Raw genomic sequence first — 5,208 nt, 5'->3', positions numbered from 1 at the left:
GCTAAGGAATCTTCCATGCGGCTAGATTGACTGTTTTTAGCTGGCTGTGAAGAGTTTTGAATCAGTGCCGAGTCAAAAGAAGAGGCATTACATGGCAGGGTCCATGGTGGGGAATGAGTCAGGCTCCTCAGGAGTGGGTACCAGTGTTGTCTTGGCCAGTCCGGAGCAATGAGAATCATCTTCGGTCTGTCTGCTCTGGTCTTCAATAGAACTTTGGGCAGCAGAGGAAGAGGTGGGAAGGCATAAACTGTCATTGATGTCCAACTGAAAGAGAGAGCGTCCACTCTCCAGGCCTTTGGATGGAAAATCCTTGAGCAGAATTTTGTCAATTGATGATTTTTGTGGGAGGCAAAGAGATCTATGTCTGGCCTTCCCCATTCTTGGATTATTTCTGTAAAAACTTTTGGATGCAATTTCCATTCGTGTGGATCTGTCATATTCCTGCTTAGGTTGTCTGCCAGCGTGTTTTCCTTGCCTGGCAAGTACTGTGCTTGTAGTTCCATTTGTAAGTCCATGGCCATGTTCCAAAGTGACATGGCCAGTCTGCATAGGGGGTAAGAATGTGTTCTTCCCTGTTTGTTTATGTACCACATAACTGTGGTGTTGTCCGTTCTTATCAATAGTTGACCTGGTTGTAGAAGGTCCTTGAAAGCTATAATAGCATTTATTACTGCTAGCATTTCTTTTTGATTGATGTGAAGGTGCTTTTCTTTTTGGGACCATTTGCCCTGAATGCACCGATCTGTCATGTGCACCCCCCAGGCGTAGTCCGAAGAGTCTGTTGTGATGACTTGATTTGCTCGAGGCTTGCTGAATGGAAGACCTGTGTTTATTTGACATGCTTGAGCCCACCACAGAAATTCCTTTTGCAGACATGGAATTAGTGGTATTATTGTTTCCAAACTGTAGCGGTGTTGAGACCATATGTTTTTCAGGTGCCATTGTAGTTTCCTCATATGCAGCTCTGCACATGGGATTAGTAAGATGCAAGATGCCATGAATCCCACAGCCTGGTGCAATTTGCTAGTGTTCTGAAGTATTGAATTAGTTGCCCCTGCTTCTCTGGCGTGAGGTAGGCCATCTGGGTGTTTGTGTCCAAATTGGCACCCAGGAAAATTATCTTCCGAGAGGATATTAGCCTTGATTTCTTTTTGTTGACTGTGTATCCCAGAGAGCTCAACAACATTATTACATAAGCCAGATGTTTCAGAAGAATGTGCTTGCTGTCCGCTTAGATCAGGCAATCGTCCAAATAGGGGTATATTTGTATCCCTTGAAATCTGCAGTAGGCAATTACTGATGCCAGGCATTTCGTGAATACTCTGGGCGCAGTAGATAAGCCAAAGGGCAATGCAGAGAATTGATAATGGGTTGAACCTGCAAGAAATCTGAGGTACCTTCTGCAATTTTGTCTGATTGGGACATGCAGGTATGCCTCCTTGAGGTCCAATGTTACCAGCCAAGACTCCTTGCCCAGCATGGGAAGAAGTTGCTGTAAAGTGAGCATCTTGAATTTTGGTACGAGTAGAAATGTGTTTAGGATGGATAGGTCCAAAATGGGTCTCCAATCTTTTCCCTTCCTTGGCACCAGAAATAGCCTGGAATAAAAACCTTGACCTTGTTTGTGCATAGGTACCTCTTGAATAGCTTTCATGTTTATGAGATCTGTAATTTGCCTTTGTGCCTCTGCCCTTTGATTGTGTGGCAGGTTTGGCATGCCTCTCATTTTTGGAAGGGTGTGAAAATGGAATTTGTAGCCTCTGTTTATAATGTCCAGGATCCATTTTTCCTTTGTGACAATATGCCAATTTTTTGAAAATAATGCCAGCTTTCCTAACGGGGCTGCCATTTGAGACTTGGTTGGCATGCAAAGGGGAAAGTCATTGGGTTTGCTTTCTGAAAGACTGAGAGTTATCCTCACCACCTCTTTGTGTAGGAGCTTGCCATTGTCTCCCTCTAAACGATCCTTGGGCTTGTCCTCTGCCCCTCGGGCGCCTGTATCTGCCTCTTTGGGGTCTGTCCGTGGCAGGAAAGGACCAGTTTTTGGAAGGCCAATTTCTACTAAAGCGTGGGGATTGTACCTGTAGAAATTCTTTCACAGTTTGCATTGATTTGGCCTTTTTCTCCATTTTCCTTAACACCTCCTCAGCATTAGCACCAAATAGTATATCCTTTTGAAGAGGGGCGTCTAGTAATTTAGCTTTGACATGATCAGGCAAGGCTTGTTCCTTGAGCCAGGCATGCCTACGTATGACTGGATCCTGTAACAGCAGCTCTACATGAGGCCTCTAGAGCATCAAAACCACATTGTAAGGTATGCTTACCTACTTGTTCTGCACTATGCATCAAATCCTGCAACTCCTTCAAGTCTGGTTGTTCAGGTTGTGACATTTTACTTTTCAATTGTGATAACAAAAACTGTTGGTATTTTAGCATATGAAACTGACAGTTTAAGGCCCTCATGGATAAGGTAGCAGAGGTATATACCTTTTTTCCCCACCTTTCTAAGGATCTGGAGTCTCTCTCGGAAGGTAATGGATTTTTAGCAATGGAGGCCTTAACTCCCTTGGGGCCCTGTGAGATGGTTTCTGGGTCAGCAGCATGGCTTTTGTATAGAAATTGGTGCGAGTCAGGAACCCTGTAGTACCTGTCCGGCTTAACTGGAGCTGGAGGTAGAGAGTCCGGGTTAAGGCAAGCCTCCGAGTAAACATCTAGGATGTCCAAGACAGGAGGTATAGCCAGAGGCCTGTGCTGAGGTAGCAAGAGAAATTCCCTGAGCCTTTTCTTGGAATTTGAATAATCTTGGCCTTCCCAGTGGAAGTGTTCCCTTAAAGTATGCAAAGTTTCCCGAAATGAGTAATCCTCTGGGGTGGGGGGGGGGGGGACAGAAGGGATGGATTCCTCCGCATCAGAGTCTTCAAAAGGGGAGTAAGAATGTTCCTGATCATCAGAGTGCTCTGAAATAATGGAGCCCTGATCAGAGGAGGGGGAATCTTCCTCCACTCTGGGCTTTTTGTCCGGTGGGGGCTGAGAACCTCTGATAAGAGTAATTAAGTCCTCAGCCATTTTAAGCATCTGTTTCTTAGGCATGGGGCCTGGAGACGGGCCCTGTGTAGCTGGTCTCAGAGTGCATGGTTGCTTTAGACTTTGTGAAAGCCTTGATGGAGAAAGAAGAGGAAGGTCTGAAGACACCTTGAGTGGAAGTGGACCTGTCCACATTCTGAGTTTCAACGCCAAGAGTGGCTTCGGTATCTGTAGTCTGGGTGTGGGCCGAGGAGCCGGCGACCTCGGGCACAGGAGACACTATCAAAGAAGTGTCGTCGGTAGTCAGGAGCTGCGTAGGCGCCTCGCTGAGAACCGGACCACGTGTAGTCGGCTTTGGCGTGGTGTCAGTAGAGGCCGCGGACCTCGTGTGTCGGTCCTTGTCTTTGCGGTTTTTAGACAAAACCGGAGTCGAAGTGGCTGCGGACCTCGTGTGTCGGTCCTTGTCTCTGCGTTTTTTAGACAAAACCGGAGTCGGAGTATCCAACGACATAGTATAATTAAATGCTTTCCCAAAATAATGCTAGGCGAACTCCACCCGACGCTTAGTGCGTTTGTTGAATGTAGCACAAAAGCGACAGACCGAGACGTCGTGGTCTGGGCCTAAACAAGGTATACAGAGGGAATGGAAATCCTTATGCGGTATTTGCTTCCCACAAGAAATACAATTATTAACTTTGTCTGACATCGGTCTGAGGCAAGAAAAGTTTCCCCAACGGGGTACTTAGCTTTTAAGAAGACTTTGGTTTCCAAATTTTCGTAATCTCAGGAGCTGGCCGACCGGCACTTGCGAACTGCTTCTGCTTCGGGCACCGCGCGGCAAGAAAGACTGAAGAAAATGGCGTCGGCTGGTTCCTTTATACCCCTATCACACTGACGTCAGGGAAGAAGCGACGACAACTGACGCCGGACCTAGACTTTGGAATTCGGCCGACTGAGGACCACAAACCCGACAACCAGTGACGTCGTGGTCTGGGCCTAGGCATGGGATACAATAGGAATGGAAATCCTTATGAGGTATTTGCTTCCCACAAGAAATACAGTTATTAACTTTTACTGACATCGGTCTGAGTCAAGAAAAAGTTTCCCCAATGGGGTACTTAGCTTTGTAGAAGACTTCGGTTCTGGATTCGGAATGAAAATCTCAGGAGACGGCCGACCGGCATTTGTGAACTGCTTTGGCTTCGGGCACCACGCAGCAAGAAAGACTGAAGAAAATGGAGTCGGCTGCATCTTATATACCCCTGTCGCACTGACGTCAGGGAGGAGGCGACAGCAACCGATGCCGGACCAAGACTTTGGAACTCAGGCCGACTGGGGAACCGCCTGATGGCAGGATAACCCAATTGTAATGACTGCAGCAGTGTAACACGATGAACATCAGTAAAAGAGAAGAGTAAAGACAGAAATGAAGGATAAACAACGAGCAATAAAGTCAATCTCAAATTATGGAATTCGTAACAAAGTATACAGAAGAAATGTTTATAACAAGGAGTATAATAAAATATGGGAATTTAAAAAATCAGAACAATGAAAAATTACTTTAAATACTTTAAAGGAAACTAATTCATGCAAATATACAATACAGATTCAGCTGTGGGTCTGGATAGAATTGGATTTGAAATGTATAAAAACTTAAAATATTTGTCACATGTCTTACATGAATGGTTATGTGATGATTTTAAGTATAAGATATTACATAGTGGGATATTTAGGTTTATATGGACAAAAGGAGAAAAAAGACAAAGAACTGGAGACCAATAATGTAGACTGCAAAATATTTATGAAAATAATACAAAACAAAAAATACTTGATAATAAGATGGAATACATTATGGAAGTAAAGTTTACATAGTATAAAAGTAAAAGGATGTCGAGAATTAAGAGAAATGGTAGACACTCCAGAAAGAGAATTTAAAACTCATGGTAGGTGATATTAAAGCATTTGATTCAAATGAACATAAAACATTATAAGATACAATGAAAGGATATCATTTTAGCAATAAAATTAGGATTACATGTCCGTTTACAGATGCAATAAAAAAGATTTATGTAAATGGAAGTATAAGTAAAGAAATTGAGATGGGTAAAGGTATTAGGCAAGGGTGTCCTACTAGTAAATATTTTATTTGCCTTAGTCATGAATATGGTAATTAGTGAGGTTAAT

Source organism: Protopterus annectens, chromosome 7.part1 (genome assembly GCF_019279795.1).
Source record: "Protopterus annectens isolate FY-2018-M chromosome 7.part1, PAN1.0, whole genome shotgun sequence".
In the NCBI taxonomy this organism is placed as follows: Eukaryota; Metazoa; Chordata; order Ceratodontiformes; family Protopteridae; genus Protopterus; species Protopterus annectens.
This window is presented reverse-complemented; position numbering follows the sequence as displayed.